Below are 17722 nucleotides of genomic sequence, written 5' to 3' on the forward strand. Positions count from 1 at the left end.
GGGGAGAGGGGAGGAGAGGGGAGAGGCAGAGAAAGAGACAGAGAGAGACAGAGAGAGCAAGGCAGAGACAGAGACAGAGACAGAGACAGAGACAGAGACAGAGACAGAGACACGCTGGGAGAAGAATCAGAGAAAGGGGGTTCAGCCAGAGGACATAGAGATGAATGGACGAGCGGAGATGTAGATCTGACCACGTGGGTAGATGTAGGGCCGGGATTAGTCAGACTAGTCAAGAGATTGCCCAGCAAAAGGCCTGAGCTTTAAAATATTAACAAGCCTCCGTGTCGTTATTTATATCACTGGCAGGCCCAGGATTGTCCCACTGTATGGAGCAATGACTATCTAACGTGCTGTTTGTAACAGCCCTTCATGAGCGTGAGGGTTAACAACTCAGCAAGGTTTCTCTGGGTTCATTTGGTTTCTCTCTGTCTGCTGATGGTATTTAACTGGAAATGAGCTTGTCTGGAAGGCTGAGAGCAGCTTCGCTCACATGCCTATATCCTTGGCGGGGATGGCTGACTGAGAGAGACTTGTATCTGCAGGGACTGATAACCCGATACCCTTCCAGGCCTTGCCAGCAAGGCAAACTCAGAGGCGGTCAGGGTCTCACTTGGTAGGTCAAGGCTCCAAGAAGGAAAAGGTCCAGGAAACTAGGAGGACGAGGATGCATGACCTTCAGTGTTGGGTAGCATCCCTAGTCGGTTTAAGCTGTTATAAGCTCAGCATCATTGGAACCCTTGATAGCAGAGCTTCTGATCTGTCCCAGATATCTCGGGAGTTCAGGTATTGGAGCTCAATTTGTCTTCAGAGCTCATAAAACACCTGAAAAATCCATGCCTGGAGGACAAATACCTCTCAACTGAAAGAAAAAGAATAAACACTCAACCCCCAAGTGTTTTTATATCTTGCACTTAGAACCGAGGTCTGGCTCCTAAGGTTTTGCGATAAACATGTCAAGCATGGATGTTAGCTACATTATGTCCCCACTTTTAGATGACTGATCTCTCAGAGCCCACACTCGAACAGTAGAAATATATTTCCAAACAAAATAGAAGAAGGACCTCAACAAGGAGGCAGAAAGGAGCCGTGTCCAGGAGGGAGGTCAGTCCCGCCCTCTTCCACTGCCTTGTCTGAGGTGATCCCAGAGACCTTCCTATTACAAGCCTCACACCAGAATTTACACACAATGCCATGTTCAAATTCATGTCTTGATGGTCCTCCAAGAACTGAAACGGCAACCACCTCCTGAGCCAGATGCTCACTAGGTCCCACCTGCTCCACTCAGCGACGAGTGACACCACGGATCCTTCGGCAGTGGTAGCTTTCCAGTGACTTTCTACTTCCTCCCTTGCTGAAATCACTCTGGACTGGGGATCCAGAAACCTACTCTTTAAAAACACTACGATACCACTACCACCCAGTTAGTCTAACATCCACCAGGAGAGGACCTGGGAGGAAATCTTTGGAGACGGTTACCCATAATAAAAGTCTGTGAACAGGAAGTTGAGAATAAACATCAGTTCCTATTTTAATCAGATCTTTAAGAGGTTGGACAATATGTTGGTTTGCCTCAATTTGCTGGATTCCAGAGGTAGCCTTTGAGGCTCCCTAGGCAGTGGAAACAATAAACAATTTCATTTTCAGCCACGCCTTTCTTGGAAGAAAGCAAGAATTTCTGTCTAGTAGAAGAGTACTTGAAAGAGTCATTTGTCCTTTGATTGTTGAAACATCATGGTTCACTGTCAGGAGATAAGAAAATGACGTCTTTACTCATCAAAACATCGATGTTGACTTCAGGTGGTAGCAATTGTTTTTAAGTATTTGAGGGCTGGGGGGGGGGGGCTCAGCTGTTAAAGGCTGGGCTCACAACAAAAATGACAAAGGACGCTCTTGAAAGTTTGCAGCCTGGTTGCTGTGCCACTGAATGAGCTCTCAACCATAATCTTGCATTCCCCAAGAACAGCGTTAGGCTGTTTTCAATAAATATTTTTAAAGTAATGCATAAGGAAATAAACACCATCATTTTAATCTTGCCCCATATTTGCTTAATAATATTAAATGATTAATTTGGTAATTAAGGAAATGGGATTAATTTGGGAAAATTATCATGTGGTATTCATGGTTGAAGTGTCTGATATTTTACTGTGATATTTACTATAGTTTACTAAACATTCCTCAGCTGTTTTTTCCCCCCTGTTTGTTTTATTTTGTTTTCTGTTTTTTTTTTTTTAAGACAGCTTGCCCAACATGCGGTCCAAGTGGTTAAAAAAGTCACACAGGCAAGTTATTTTCATGGTATAAAAGAGTTTGGGCAACAAAATATTCATGCTTATAAGCTTGAGTTCAACTTTAAATACGATGCAAATTCTAGCTCCCTGGAATTCCTGTTGTAACAAGTTTTGTCTCAAGCTCGCGATAGACTTGGAAGAAAAGGCGGGAGGGCAGGGTGATTGTTTTGTTTGTTTGTTTGTTTGCTGCTTGTATTAGTTAATTTTTCTCATTGCTGTGGCAAAAAATGTGCCTGCTAAAAGGAGCTTCTGGAAGGAAGGACTTAGTTTAGCTCATAATTTGAGAGAATGTTCACGCAGATCATGGACAGAAGACGTGGCAGCAGGTCACTACGCATGCGCAGTTGGAAAACTGAGCCCGATGAGGCTGCTGGGGCTCAGTTTGTCTTCATCTTTTCACTGTTTGCATTTAGTCTGGAGATCCTGATCTATGGGGTGGTGTTACCCACATTCAGGGGCTTTTATCCTCAGCCACACCTCCCTGAAAATGCCTTCACTTAGTGATGGTGTGTCTCCTAGGGGATTTAAAACCCACTCAAGGTAGCATTGCATTCTAGGATTAGTGATTTCTAGATTCATATGTATTTACTGGAAGAGAACGGTGGTAGGGTACAGTGGGGTACGGTATGTTCCTTTTGCCTCTAGGGTCTGGACATGAAATCATCCATAGGGTATATGTCAGTTTTGAGCATGTAGGTTAAGTTTTCTGGACTCCAAAGGAGGATACATATGAAAAAAGATACAATCTGGGGGTAGGTTTTTTCAGAGATTGTTCTTTTCATCAGGGTAAAGTCCAATGTCATGTAGTGACTACATTGTAACCATAAGCCAGGTGAGATCAGAATGTCAAATTTATTTACATGTCAATAAGTAAAAACTAATCAAAGTAAAAATCCAGTTCCACGGACTGGCTTTTCCATGCCCAGTCGATACAGCATCTCTCCTGTATTCTGTTTATGAATCCTTTATTTCAGTTATCTCAGAGAGGTCTAGAATTAAGGGTCTGGATCATTAGTCCTCACTATTGAACCTTAATTCAGGACAAGAAGTTTATATACTCAGTTTGGGGGGTGTAGCTTAGGGTAGCGTATTTGCCTAGCATAGGGGGACATCTTCAGTTTGACATTCAGCAATGAAAAAAACCATTTGTTTGTGTTGTTTTAAGACAGGTATTATATAGATCATCGATTCGAGTAAGCAGGAGATAAAATAAGATATATACGCTGAGCGGTGGTGGCACACGCCTTTAATCCCAGCACTTGGGAGGCAGAGGCAGGCAGATTTCTGAGTTCGACAGTTCGAGGCCAGCCTGGTCTGCAGAGTGAGTTCCAGGACAGCCTGGGCTATAAAGAGAAACCCTGTCTCAAAAAAAAAAACAAAAAACAAAAAACAAAACAAAAAAAAAAACAAAAAAAGAAAGAAAGAAAGAAAAAAGAAAAAAAGAAAGGAAGACATAAGTAGAAAAGTAGACAATCAGGTCAATGCATGGATCATTGGGTAACGGCCTTGGCCACTAACTCTGACAATTTACATTCAATCTCTGTGGCCCACACGGATTGGTCAGGCAGTGAGAGCTCACACATCTAACCTTAGCACTCAGGAGGCAGAGGCCGGCAGATGAGTTCAAGGCCAGCCTGGTCTACAGAGTAAGTCCCAAGACAGCCAGGGCTACACAGAGAAACCCTGTCTGGAAAACAAACAAACAAATAAACAAACAAACGAACCCAAAAGAAAACAAAGCAACCCAAACAAGAGAGAACCAATTCCAGAAAGTTTTCTTTATCCTTCGTTCACTTGCCTGACATGTGCACCCACACACATATGTACACAAAATAAATAAATTCATGTAATAAAGCTATTAAAAATGAATTGTTTAGTATCTGAGCATGTGTTTCGAATAGGGCGGTGGTTCCCAATCTTCCTAAAGCTGCGATCCTTTAATACGGTTCTTCACGTGGCGGTGACCCTCAACCATAAAATTATTTTCATTGCTGCTTCACTACTGTAATTTTGTTCCTGTTATAAACTGTTAGGTAAATATTGGATAGTCAGGATATCTGTAGGTGGCCCTGTGAGAAGGTTGTTCAGTCTTCCCTAGAGGTCATGACCCACCAGTTGAGAACCTTAAAGAGTCATAACCTACAAGTTGAGAACCTTTGAAATAGAGGCAGAAGATTTTTGCTGTCTGGTAAGTTTTCCACTCAGAGACTTGAGCTTGCTTTGCTTATGTTATCATGCAGCTTAAACATGTGAGTCACTTCCTTAGAGTGCGATCTTCTCCACAGATAAACTGGATCTCCAACACCCAGGAAGTGTATGAATAAGCGCTTGTTCGTCAGGAAGGAATGACTTGAATGCTGATTAGTATTTCTGAAAAGGAAGGACAAACAAGAGATAAATAGTAGTTGACTGAAGCACACCATAGCACGGTTGTAAGGAATATCACTGGAGCACTTTCATCTTGACAAGTTAATGAGAAGGAATCTTTGTCTTACTCCATGAAGATGTTTTCAAGATGTGTGTGTGTGCACGTGTGTACATGTGTGTGCGAACATGAATGGACATGTGTGTACATGTGTGTTTGTGTGTGCATGTGTGTTCATTTATGCATACATATGTATATATGCATGTGCATGTGTGTACACGTGTTTTGTGCATGCATTTTGTGTGCATACATGTGTGTATATGTATGTGTACATGTGTGTACTTGTGTGTGTTTGTATGCATGTGTGTACATGTGTGTGTATATATGTATTGTGTGTGTGTGCGAGTTTATACATGTGGATGGGTGTCTGTGGAGGCTGAAAGAGGGTACAGGATACCCTGGAGTCCTGTGGATACCTTAACTCTTGACTCTTGGACTTCGAGTTATGTATGGAAAAACAAATTCATTTCTGTGACTTTATTCATCCAATCTGTGGGCAATTTGTTATGGTGGCCCCAGGAGCTACCATAGGGTGAAATGAAATCTCACTTGCAAGGACTCACCTCTGCCACAGCAATGTGAAAGCTCAGACAGACTACCTTTAAGCCAACAGGACTGATTCTGTTCCCATAGCAACAAGTTTCAAGACAGCAGGTAAAGGCTTCTAATGTGCTAACCTGTATTTAAATGTAGCGGCTCCCACTTCGGATTCTCAGTCTGTATTCCTCCTTCCTGAAGGTGCTGCCTGCTTTAGTCAAGGAAGCGCCTGGCTGAGGATGGTTCAGGTATATTCTGACCAATGAGAAGGTGGGAAGAGAGGAGAGAGCCAATCCTTTCCCTTCAGAGAGGAAACCAGGAAGTTGTTCATAAAGCTCCACTTACATTCCGATGTGAACCAAATATCCACACTCAGCTGAGAGGATGTTAGAAATGTAGTTCTTATTCTGGGTAGCAACGTACCGAATGCAAACAGATGACACTTAAGATGATCAAAGGGGACCTAGACACTGGAAACAGCGCTCACACAGTGGAGATGGTGACGTGACTTACAGGCTGAGAACGTGTTTTGTCAAGATAATGTTTTCAATGCAAAACAGAGCAAAGGCCAGATACACTGTCGTTTATAAGACATTAGTCTTACAGAGCAGTTTATAAGACATTAGTTAGGGGCTGGAGAAAGGACTCAGAGGTTAAGAGTACATATTACTTTGGCGGAGGACCCAAGTTCAGTTCCCAGCATCTAAAAGGAATGGCCCATAACTACCTGTGACACCAGCTCCAGAGAACCCGATGCTATCTTCTGGCCTCTGTGGACATGCACATACATGTAAACACACATATACCCTAGCACGAACACAATTAAAAAAATAAAATTAACTTAAAAAAATTGATGAGCCATGAAACCCCAACAAAGTCCATCTGGTTGTGCAGACCCAAGGATAAAAAGAATACAGAAAAGTAAATAGTCTCAGAAGCCCGTGAGTCAAAATCAAGTCCACAACGTTGGATTCCTGGGAGTGAGGTGCAGGATTGGTTGGTGTGGTAGAGACCACGTGTCAAGGAAATCAAAGCAATAATGTCTCAAAAATTGCTGGGAAAATGTTAAGCAACAAATGCGAAGCTCAACAAATCCCAAGCAGACGACATTTAATGATTCCACACCCAATCCGTCAATGTTAGTCTCTCAAAGAGAAGAGAATTTTAAAAGCAGCAAGATCGACCTAGTGACTCATAAGGAGAACATGGAAAGACATCTAAGGACACACTCAATAAAAGACAGTCTTGTTCAAGGAGCTCTTGTCGGAGAGGCAACCTTCCAGCCCGCGCGGGAGCTGGGCTGCAAGGTCTCTGGAGGACTGTGTGCTGCTATTTGCTTCTGAACACATTCCTCTGGCACACGGTACTGCTGCAATCTGAAGAAAAAAAAATGGCAGACCCTGGACCCAGAAGATGGTCCCCCATAGGCTTAGGTACATGAGCACTTAGTCCCCACTTGGTGGCGCTGTTTAGGAACAGTTATGGAACCTTTAAGAGATAATGGCCTTGAGAGAAGAATCTTACCACTGAGAGAGGGCTGTGGGAGTTTATAACCCTGCCCCACTCCTTCCAGTTTGCTCTCGCTGCTTCCTTCCTGTGCCTGAAGATGTCATCGCTCAGCTTCTTGCTCTGTTGAGTTCAAGAAAACTCACTTCAGAGACAGAAGCTTTAAAAATGCAAGCTTTATTTTCTGAGCGTTCAGGGAGGAGGCCGATTCAGGATCTGAACGGTATGACCAAAGGGAGATTGTGCAACGTTTTTTAAAGGACGGAAACACAAAGCTAGGGGGAGCTGGAGGGAGCTGCAGTGTTATATCCAATTGCATCTTGACATTATGGGTTAAGCATAGGAAGTACTCGTTGGAGATGGGCAATCTCCAGGGCACCTGGCTTCCGGATCTTTCATTCATCTTCTAGACATTATGTCCAGAGCTCAGAGTGACAAGGGGACAAAAGAGGAGGCCAGCTGCCTGTAGTTAATTAGGGCACAATAGGCAATTGGTTATATGTTCTTACGAATTACACAGCTTGATTTAGATAACAGCAATTTCTATACTTTTTACAAGTTAAGAGACAATTAAGGAAACATTTGGAGATGTGAGATAGGTGTTCTTTCCTGGATGTGGAGACATGAACTTGTTTGGCCCCACCAGCAAGATGGAGAATTTGTCCTTGAGATGGCTGGACTCAGACAACAGTTTACAACAGAAGCTGCCAAGCTATAGGGAAGTTCCCAGCTCCTCCAGGGTCTGAGATCTGGAATTTAGTTTCTCCCTATGATTAAATGAAGTCTGAAAAAGAAATGGTAGTACTTGGAATATGTGTCTGTTGCGTGTTCCCAATGGCTCCAGCTGCCTGCTGACATGTGTCCTCTACCATCGGGGAATCTCCTTCTGGAAAAAAGAAACCAAGTAAACTCTTTCTTCCATAAGTTGTTTTGGTTATGCCATTTTATTATATCAACAAAAAATAATTAATAAGCTTTCTTACGCTTCTTTAAAGTGTGTCTCAATTTGCTCAGCCAGTTGCCAAGATTGCTTCCTGGTCAGCACGGCTAGTTAAATACCTATTACTTCATCAGAGTAGCTCACAGTAAGCTCTACGCGGTGGGCAGCCCAGTCTCACTCTTAAGACTTAATAATTTTGCTCTTAGTAATGAATACCCCGAGTATTCAGATAGATTTTTTTTTACCCCATTCTGAAAGTGTGAAGTGAAAACTCTCATCTACTCTTCTATGAGTGGGGAGGGGTTTGAAGTTTCCAGCAACCAGATTTTCTCTTGTTTGTGTAGTTTGGTCATCCATTCACCTGGTCTTATATGAAACTCAACCTAATTGTTAACGCTTTCTGTTCCGTCCTGTCTTCTCTGGACCTTCTGTCTGTACATTCTAACAATCTCGACCAACACCATGTCTCGTTCATAATCAGTAATCGGAGGTTCTCTTTTCTGTTCTGCAGCCTGGGAAGTGCCTCCAGACCAAGAGCTGGAGAATGGTAGGGATTCCACCATCAGCTCCTCCTTCTCTCTGGAGTCACAGCTATGAACAACCTGCTCAGCGTGTAAAGGGCATTGTGCTGGCTAGACTTATGTCAACTTGTCACAAGCAACAGTCATCTGGGAAGAAGGCATCTTAACTAAGAGAACGCCTCCATAGGATTGGCCTGTAAGACAGTCTATAGTGCATTTTCTTTTCTTTTTTCTTTCTTTCTTTCTTTTTTTTTTTTTTTTTTTGGTTTTTCGAGACAGGGTTTTTCTGTATAGCCTTGGCTGTCCTGGAACTCACTCTGTAGACCAGGCTGGCCTCGAACTCTCGAACTCAGAAATCCGCCTGCCTCTGCCTCCCAAGAGCTGGGATTAAAGGCGTGCGCCGCCACCGCCCGGCATATAGTGTATTTTCTTAATTAGTGATTGATGGTTAAATATTAATTAGGGCTTCTTCCCCATCTTAGATTAGTTATTTCTCAAAAAAAAAGACACAAAACCTTTATATTTAATAAGTCTTAAAAGCACCAGAGCGGAGCAGATATCAACCCTCTAAGTTATTTTGTCTACTTCCCTGTCAATAAATAACCCTGAGATATAATTTGCCACGTTCCCCTTGGGCTGCTCCTACTCCAATTGGCTAGCCTTCCAGATCATGTGCTCAAGATCCACCTATCCCATGGCATCTTCCTCTCTCCTTCCCTCCTCGTGGTCTCTACCTCAGACCCCAAGCCCGGAACCGAACCCCTACCTACCTCTGATCTGCCCAGCTACAAGCTGTTGGCATTTTTTTTTTTTTTTTTGACCATTCAGGGATAAGTGGAGGGGAACAAGGTTACATAACATCACTTGGTGTTTGTGAAGATCTCCTCATGCCTGGGGGGCAACCAGATCTTGGGGAGCCAGTATTTACAATACATAGCAACAGATCAAACTTCGACCAATGGGGCAAGGTCCAGTCCACAGTGGGTGGTTCCTCTCTGGAAGGTGGTTCTGAGTGCTATAAAAAAACAAACTGAGCAAGTCTAGAACAAAGCAGTAAGCACCACTCTTCCAAGGCCTCTGCTTCAGTTCTTGTAGTGAGTTCCTGTCATGATTTCCCTCCCTGATGCGGTATGACCTGGGAGTTGTAAGCTGAAATAAATCCTTTCCTCCCTACGTTGTTTTTGGTTATGGTGTTTTATAACAGTAAAGGAAACCCCGAGATAAATGATATCTCACATTTTTTGTGTCCCGTCCAGAGTAGCCCCGACCTGTTCATTGCGGTCTATGACTAAGGAGTCCTGTGATACTTCCGTAATCGAACATCTAATTTTAAACCGGGCCCATCTCAGACTGTTTAAACATCACAGGAAGCAGGGGCAGGTGGGGCTCCTGGATGTGAGGTGGCGCTTCCTCTCATACAGCTTTTAGAGTCATTCCTGTTGATCAGGGTACCCGCGGGACAATGGGGGTGGTTCTAGGCTTCTTAAACACACAACCTGCAATAGTATAACTGATGTGAGCCCTCCCAGGAGAAAAGAGGAAGACAAGAAGGTAGAAATCTTAGGTACCCGGGGATCTTGAAGTCTATAGCTCAACACGTTATCAAATTCAGTTCCAGCGCTGCCTGCTAATTATTCTGTATGGCTTTTGGTCAGCTCTCTGGACTCTTAGTTCGACCCCATCTTTGCTGGATTCTCTGGATTTATCGTTCTATCCTTTCTGGTCTACTCTGAGAGGTATTGGTATTGTTCTGTCTTTGATCTACTCTATGGATCCCTAGTTCCCTGCTGTCTTGATGCGTTGTCTGAATTCCTGTCATTTTGTTGATGTCTTGATCTCTTTCTGCCCAGGGACAATTTCATTTAGTGTAATTCCTTTTACATTTTTTTGGTCTGTGTCTCACTGGCATGTGTGAACGAGAAGCTATACTCATCAACGTCTTCTTTGGAAAATCTTCTCAGCCTTGGGCTTCTGAGGCTGGTGAGGTATAGTTTTCAAATTCTTGTGGAACTTTTTCTCTCCCAGAACAATCCCCTGGGGGTGGGGTGGGGGCATTGCTTCAGACTTTTCTAAACTCTTCACAAAGAAATTGACAGATTCTACCATCTGCTTCATCTTGAGATCACTTTTTTTTTCTTTTTGGCGAGGGCTCTTGATTGATTGATATGTGCCTGAAAGTTATTTCTTAACCTCAACATTGTTTGCCATCTGTAAAACCTTGGACTGAGAACTGCCTTTGGTTTCGAAACTAGCACCTACTGGTTCCGAATTCTTTCCAGTTCTTGCAGCTTCTCTCTGTGCTTGTCTGTTGCAGCAGGAGTGGCAAGCAGAAGCCAAGGAACTTCTTTAACTACTTGGCTTAAAAGTATTTTACATTTCCCATGCTAACCGGGCAACAATATGTTAAGCTTCCCAGTACTTGTCTCCGTCTCTGTCTCTTCGTGTCTCCGTGTCTCCTGTCTCCTCTATGTCTCTGTGTCTCCCCCTCTCCCCTCTCCCTCTCCCCCCCCCCCAGCAGCCACCACCCAGGTCTCAAAGGAAACTCACTTTCACCAATACCTTCTTTGATTTCTATTCTATTTTCCCCACCAGTCTGATCCCAAAGGCTCAGTATATGAGTTACTATTTCAGTGCTGTGTGCTCCTACACATATCATACACAAACATAGAAACACACACACACATGCACACACACATGTACACACAAACACACGCACACACGCACACATGTATACATGCACACATGACTAAGCAGCAATAAAAAATAATCCAGGAAACCTAACGATGATATGAAGACAGGAACATTTTAGCATGAATTAATTTGCCTGTTGGGGGGAAATGGAAAATCCATAGAAAAATGAAAGCTAACAAACTGTGAGCATTGAAAGAGAACAGTTTAGCATGCATGAAAAGCACTTACCTGGAAATCTCAGATGGAAAGTCTAGGATCACAGGGGATTACTGGTAAATTCCACTAAAAACAACCTATAAGAAGTAATTCAAGACTTGTGTAAGCTTTTTTTTTTTTTTTTTGAAAAAAAAAATACAGAGAAAATTGTTTTTCTCCTTCTGGCTTTATGAGACAAATGCAACTTCAATAAAAAGAGAGTTGTACATCAATCTCTCATAAATATCATAGAGATAAAAATATGTAATGACATATTAGACAAATGAGTCTTAACAATGAATAGTTTGAAGTCATCCTAGGAGTGCTAGGCTGAGTTAACATTAAAACAAAAAACAAAAAACAAAAAAAAACAAAAAACAAAAACACAACCTCACTACCAGGACAAAGGGACAGGTTATGTACAAAAATCTAAAATGTAGAAAGAAATACAGTTAGACAAAATTTGTCCCTCTCTGTAATCCTGTTTTCCTTAATTCTTGGCAAACTAGGACTAAAGGAGAACAATTTTTTTTTCTCTTATGTATCTCAGGCTAGCCCAAATTGGTTGTGTAGCTGAGGATAGCCTTGAACTTCTGACCCTACTACTGCTATCTCTTTGTGCTCAGACTACAGGCATGTGCCACCACACTAGGTTCAGTTGGTGCTGAGGATGGATCCCAAAGATGTGTGCAACTGAGCTACATTCCTATTCCTGAACGGTTAAAAAAATAAATAAAAGAAGATTCTAAAACGCCTATGGTATATCACATCCAATGGTGAAATCTTGACAATCTTTCTACATGGACTGAAATTGGCATGGATCCTAGCTATCATGCACGCATTCAACATTTAATACGGGGTTCTAGCCATCCCAATATATTTTTAAAGGATATTGCATCTGGAAGAAATCATGCCGTCATTATTCAAGAGCATCATCATCATGGTAAGAAAATAGGAAATAATCTGCAAACTATTTGATCTCATAATTGGATCTACAACATGACCTCATGCGAGGTCATTATTTTTCAAGTATGTATTTTTATTATTTTTTAAAAATCCTGCACGTGTGTGCTTGTCTCTGCATGTGTATGTGCATGTGAGTGTAGTGCTGACACTGTCCAGTAGGGGGCGTCAGATTCAACGGAGCTGGAGTTAGAGGCTCCACTCGACTGGCACAATCTGATCTGGACAATCACTCAAACTGACAGTGGCTCAGATGACTCCAGCTGTGACAAGCTGACAGCTGAAACTAACCAGGAAACTACCTCTCCAATTCTTAATTGAAATTTTCCCATATCATCCAGAAACAAACAAACAAAAAAAATCATTTTATTCCCTTACGTTTCTACCTGTCCTGGAGATTTCTCCTCAAACTAGGTCCTCACCCATATTAGGTAGTCACTCTACCACTGAGGAACAACCCCAGTCCTGAAAGTTAGCTTTTAAACCACACAATGAAGAGTATCAAAGTAAAACTCATATTTGGTTATTTCTACCAAAAAATAATCACTTTGTTGCAATGTTGACACTAACAAATGCAAATATTTGCTTGTCTGTTTGAAACAGGGTCTCACTGTGTTTTCTTGGCTGGCCTGAAACTCACTATGTAGACCAGGCTGGTCCCAAACTCAGAGACCTACCTGCCTCTGCCTCCCAAGTGTTGGGAATGAAAGGTGTGCATTGCCACACCCAATACGGATTTAGTGATTAAAATTACTAAAATTTTAGTTCTTAGAAAGTTAAAAATGGTAAAGATTTCAGTATCTTTTGTTTAATGACAATTTCATGGATGGCTATGATACACTGTGAGAGTAGTCACCCCAAACTCTCCTCTGTGTACCCCTTCTACTCTTGCTGACCTCTTCTTCCCAACCCGTTTTTCCCCAGCTTTCACTGTTTTCAGTGTATGGGTCTTAGGAGGTAAAAGGGGAAGCTTCTCTGGCCAAGGCTCAGAGCAGCACAACTCTAGGATAGAAACATAAATATTTAGAAGGCAGAAGGCAGTTTGGCTCCATGTCTGTTTTGTGTACCATCAGAAGAACACTGATCTGTATCTACAGCTGATCCCTGCAACCAGAAGCATTGGAGCAAGCTGACAATACTGAGAATGTATACCTCCCAGTGGTGCAGGCCTCAAATCTAATCCAATCAGAAAGGGGTTGGTTAACCTGGTACAATCAGGACAGCAGTGGGTGCATTGTGCTTGACAGATTTCTGTAAAGTCCACAGCTGAGTCAGGGTATTCGTGACTTTGTATTATGCTAAAACATCGAGAGGAAAGCCACTCGCAGAATGAAGGGTTTATTTGGGCTTGTGGTTCCAGAGGGTTAGAGTCCATGATGGTAAGGACGACAAAGGGCAGCCAATGTGGCAGGTATGGCGTCAGGCACAGCGACAGGCATTGGGACAGACATCATGTATATAATGTATACGTATTTGCATATGATGTATATGATACATATGAAATGTATATGCATGTAATGTATATGTATGCATATATGTAGTTCCTATTTTATTTTTCCATTAAATTATTTATTTCTTTATTTTCCATCCCGATTGCTGCCCCCCTTCCCACCCACCCCCTCACATAGCTCCTCGCCCCATCCCCCCTCGTCTTCTCCTCTAAGGGGCTGGGCCTCCTCCCTGGGTATCCCCCTACCCTGGCATGTCAAGTCTCTGCAGGGTTAGGTGCAGAGAGCTCACATCTTGAAGCATAAAGATAAAGCAGAGAGAGCAAATTAGAAGGAAGCAGTACTTTTTATTCCCAAAGCCCATCACCAGTGACACCCTTCCTTTGTCAAGGCCCTATTCCCTAAACCTCCTCGAACAGCACCGTCAGCCGTGGATTGTGTTCAAATGTTTGAGCCTATGGGGGCATTTCTCATTCAAGCTACTATATTAAGGATGTTGATACCTTTCTTCCCAAAATAACCTGCACAGCGCCTTCTGGCTTTATGCGCTTGTTCACTAGCAGGGAGGAAGATTTCAGTTTGATTTGTCTGTATCCTGCATCCAAAGTGTGTGATAAATTTAGCAGTGGAGCCTCACCATCTAGTTCCGGTGGGTGACGATGCTAATACTTTTAACTAATTATAAATTAATTACCTATTACTCTTAATTAATTAAGAATTAATTAATTAAACAGTCCATCTATAAATCCAACATTAATTCAATAAAAAGCTATTAGGGCTTTTCTTTTTTTAAAATAAGTAACATTTGATTCTAAAATTCTCAGGGAAACGCAAAGGGCCAAGAATATCCAATGTTTAAAGGGGAAATCAAAGCCGGCAGATTTGTGATGGGAACAAAATGTGTTTTAAAGAGAACGTCAGGGTCAGCAAAAAGTTAAATAAACTAAACAATGAATCAAAAAGCCGGCATGTAAAGCACACCCGGTTTGTGAAGAAGTCATTGATGTATCGAGAAAAAAATTATATTGCCAACAAAAATTTGCTAGGTTAATTGACCACATGTTAAAATGTACCTTTATCGGGCTGGTGAGATGGCTCAGTGGTTAAGAGCACTGACTGCTCTTCCAGAGGTCATGAGTTCAATTCCCAGCAACCACATGGTGGCTCACATCTGTAATGGGATCCCATGCCCTCTTCTGGTGTGTCTGAAAACAGCTACAGTGTACTTACATATAATAAATAAATACATAAAAATTTAAAAAAAAAAAGAAGAAGAAAAAAAAAGAAAAAAAAATGTACCTTTATCATTTCCAAATATCACTGCTCAACATTTAATTCCAGAGGGATTGCAGAGCTAAATGGGGAGGAAAAAATGAAACTAGCTCTTAAACGGCACAAGAAGTTGCCTTGACAATCCTAGATTAAATGAAGATGTCTCAGGAGTCTGCAAGCTGGCTCAGTGAGCAAGGATTTGAACCCCTGTGGTAGAAAGAGACTACTAACCTCTGTAGATCACCCTTTGTACTTCACAGGCATGGTGTGTCACGTCTGCGCATGTGCACAAGCTGGTGCACACGACGTTTTCAACATGACCATGAAAGGCCTGGGAATGTAGCTCACTAGGTAGATTGCTTGCCTAGCTTGTCCAAAGCCCTGAGTTTGATCGCCCCTATTCCTCACCACAAAAAAAACATGTAGTGGTTCGTTCTTGCTTTTCGCTTTGTAGACAAGGCTGATAGGAAACTTGCTATGTAGCCCAGACAGGCCCCAAATCCACGATCACCTTAATTTCCTGAGCAGTGTATAGCGGGACTTTCAGAGAAGCCTCGATGAGTATAAATAACGACACAGAGGCTTCTATATAGTTTAATGTATAGGCTTTTGTCTTCAGCAATCTCGCGGCTACTCTAAACTTTACCAACCGTTCCAGTCTATGCCCTGCCATGTGGCTAGCTCTGGACCTCTCTGCTCCACTGTGGTCCATCCAGTTCCCTCCAAGTCAGACCTCTGAATCTCTGCTCCTGCTCTCTTTTCCCGCATCCCTTTGTCTCTTGGGAGTTCCATCCTCCACTTCCTGCCCAGCTATTGGCTGTCAGATCTTTATGACAACCAATCAGAACCTCTGATACAATTGTAGATTGCCTTTAGGCAAACGAGGAACGATGGATATTTACAAAATATAAGGCCGGTGATGGTCCTCAGAAATGACAATACCAATATCCTGTCAGCATTTAGCTCTCTGCTGGTACAGAATTAACAATTAAAAATACAGAGACACACCTTCACACAATGTGAAGAATAAGTTACCCCAACGGTGCTGGTGTGCACCGCCGGATATATTTTGTGATCTGGTTGCTGGTTACACGGGTCTGTCTGGTTGTGAAATTACGATTATGACACAGAAAGTTAGTTTTTAATCATTTTTTTAACAGAAAAAAATAGTTTTCTGGTAGCATTGATTAGAAAATAGAGAATTTAGAATGTTCTTTAAACATTCTACAGACATTATCACTTGAATTAATTTTTATCGTATTATTCTTGGTAAGATGAATTGACTAAGACAAGCAGGTCTTGATAGGGGTGCCAGAGGAGAGTCTAATGTGTTTGTAGTCAGAATAAATATACCAATAGAGGTTAGAAAAATATAAAGAGAACAGTTAAACATTCAGTGCCTGCTTTGAAGTATAAGGTTTAAAGTGATTCATCTCACTGCATACTCCTGGGGTATTGGTTAACCACATTTTAATGTGTTCCCTGTGTTTTGTTTCTGTACTAGAGAAGCCTATGTATATTTATTTTTAAATTCATTTCTCTCTTACTTATAACCAAATACTCTTTACCTTTCTGCATCTAAGAACTCAAGGTAATTTTCACTTAAATAGGGATAAAATTGCCTATGTGTTTTAGGTCCTGGGAAACACTCCTTATTTTGACAGGGCGCCATCAACTCCATAATTCACACTTCGCATTGTTGTATAATTCAGATTAGTTATTTAACAATCTCCGTATTTTAACAGTATCCTTTCTGCTATCGTTTATTCCATAACAACATGCTTTCTGGCTTTCCCCTCAACCGTTTTGCTTAGGGAAGAGATCTCAAGGGTTTTTCTTCATATTACAAGCTACCAAGGAAGGAAAGGGTTTGACGGTCTGTGATGACGGGGACTTGTCTAGGGCATTGATCACATCTTGCATGCCCGATGGTTGTATCCTCAGGGAGCTAGGTGAGGACCTAGGCATCAGAAATATGATAGAAAAATTGTTAGGTTGTGGGTTCTCTCTCTGTCTCTAGGTCTCCCTTTCTATCTGTCTCTCCTACGTTGCAGTGCAGTGGGGGTGAGGGGTGGGGGTGAGGATGGGTGAGCGGCATGGATATGAACCAATATGTATGTGCAGGCTCCTGCAAATGCCAGAAAGAAGGGGTAGATTCCCCAGAGTCGGAGTTACAGTGTGAGCTGCCCATTGTGAGTATAGATGTTAGGAACTGAAGTCGAGTCCCCTGTAAGAGTGTTCCTAGCTGAAGAGCCATCTTTTCCAGCCCCTTCAGACTCTTAGTTTAAGGAACCTAGATTCAAATCATACCTATATAAAGGGCTAGCTTTGTAAACGTGAGTTATTTACTTGTCTATGGGTAAATCTGCTCACTTTGAACTAAGGCTATCCCTACCCCTGTTAGGGAAGCCAAGTGGTGCATGATGTGAAAACTGGTTAGAAACATCCTCGGTAGGATGTGGGAAGGACTCGACACATGTTACTGTTACCTTAAGAAGCGAGGTCTAATGAACTCTGCTAACTTGTCTATCAACAGAGCGCTCCACCCACTCTACTGCCTGCTTTGTTCTTTGCCTTGGCTGTCCATCCAGGCTGTCATTGGCATAATGAAGAACCATCTACTAGGATGATGGCAGTAGAAAGTCTGGGCCCATCCAACTCTTGCTTATTGCCACGGAGGACACTGAAGCCCAGAGAGGTTGCCCAGTTTAAACCAAAACTCCCACAGCTAACTATGGGCATAAATGTGGCCTTTACATTTAGCCCAAGCACTGTTCTGCGGGAAGCCCGCAGCCTGGAACACTGGCCCATCTTCTTGTCTGGTTCATGTTTGATCCCACCAAGAGAAACACAAGTATCTCACAGTGTTCGTCCTAGCTTTGGCGGGGGTGGGGGTGCAGCTTGCTAAAAGATGTCTATTCCCAGCCTTCATGGAT

Source organism: Grammomys surdaster, unplaced genomic scaffold (genome assembly GCF_004785775.1).
Source record: "Grammomys surdaster isolate TR1022 unplaced genomic scaffold, NIH_TR_1.0 367, whole genome shotgun sequence".
Taxonomy (NCBI): domain Eukaryota; kingdom Metazoa; phylum Chordata; class Mammalia; order Rodentia; family Muridae; genus Grammomys; species Grammomys surdaster.